This window comes from Corvus brachyrhynchos, unplaced genomic scaffold, assembly GCF_000691975.1.
Source record: "Corvus brachyrhynchos isolate BGI_N302 unplaced genomic scaffold, ASM69197v1 scaffold61, whole genome shotgun sequence".
Classification (NCBI taxonomy): domain Eukaryota; kingdom Metazoa; phylum Chordata; class Aves; order Passeriformes; family Corvidae; genus Corvus; species Corvus brachyrhynchos.
Window position 1 is genome coordinate 1758212 of NW_008236478.1, and position 1288 is coordinate 1759499.

The 1288-nt window shown below is 48.5% G+C and overlaps 1 protein-coding gene across 1 annotated transcript in view; it reads right to left on the reverse strand.

The window, feature by feature from the left end:
• PAX2 (paired box 2) overlaps positions 1-1288 on the reverse strand; it is a 103845-nt gene that overhangs the window by 92387 nt on the left and 10170 nt on the right. The window lies entirely within an intron of this gene.

Consider the following 1288-nt stretch of genomic DNA (forward strand, 5'->3'; position numbering starts at 1 on the left):
GAGCGCCCCGGGCCCTGCGTGTGCGGGGCGGCGGCGCCCCTGCCCGGCCCGCGGGAACGGACGTGAGCCCCGCTTTGTTGTCACTTGCGGCTCAGGATCCTTAACTCCCTTATTTAACACAAGCACACACGCCTTGCTAGTTTCATCTCCCTTCTCACGCTCCGCTTTTTTGTACCGGAGACTTTACTCGGGGTAAAGCGGCACAGGAGGGGGATTCGATACACATCAAGGCTCCCGTGGTGTGCGGCTTAGTGTGGGAGAAAGAAAGAAAGGAGGTGAGGGAGAGAGAAGAAGGAAAAGAAAAAGGAGAGAGACAGCCAGAGGAGAGAGAGATCAAGAGGGGAATGTATAACGAAGGAAAAAAAAAAGAAAAATAAATAGAAGCCAGACAGACCGAGAGAAAGAAAGAAAGAACGAGACAGAGAGAGAACGAAGGAGCAAGCGAGCTTCTTGCACCTCTTTAAACTGAGAGATAGGGCCCGTTTCAGTCATTGCAAAGTTTTCCCTCACACGCATTTGGGGAATATAACAGCAAATCCAATCTCACACTTTCCCCATCTCTGCTGCGTCTTTTTTTTTTTTTCTTTTTCTTTTTCTTTTTTTTTTTTTTTTAATGCTAGCATGGGATTTTTAAATTATTTCACTAATAAGTCTACTGCCAAAAGACATGGCTTTGACCTAGCAGAGCAATATAGAGCAAGTAAGAAACACCTTCTTAGCGTAATAACCAGGGGCAAAAAGGGAAGACAGAAATTTCTATGAGCTCAATTTTGACTTTCAGACTTGAGAGTTTACCATCAACTGAAATGTACTTCCTTCTCTTTTCCTCCTTCATCCTTCCCCATCCCTCTGCTTATCTGTCACAAAACAGCCCCCCCTCCCCTTTTTTTTCTAACCGCTTTAAGTAAAGAATGTCTGAGAGATCTTTATGAAATATTTTCCACTGTCTCATAAATCATTTTGGCACTTCAGCTGATGTTTTATCTTTCTCTCTCCCCTCTGTCTTTCCCTTGTGTGCAAAAAAAGGATGATTTGGAAAATAAAATTTTTTTGTTACACCACCGGGGTTACATAGAAGTGAGTCCTCGGTGACTGCGGGGCTGCGCTGAGGACAGGCGCGGAGGGCACGGCTGAGGCGGCCCTGCCCGTTCCTGGCAGCAACTCCTGCACAGGGCGAATTTTCCGCGGGAGTGGGGGCTCTGCGCTGCCCGCTCAGGACCGGTGATCGCTGCCGCCCGCCTGGCGAAGGCAAAGGCACTGCTCCGTCCCTCCCGGGGAACTGCCGCCT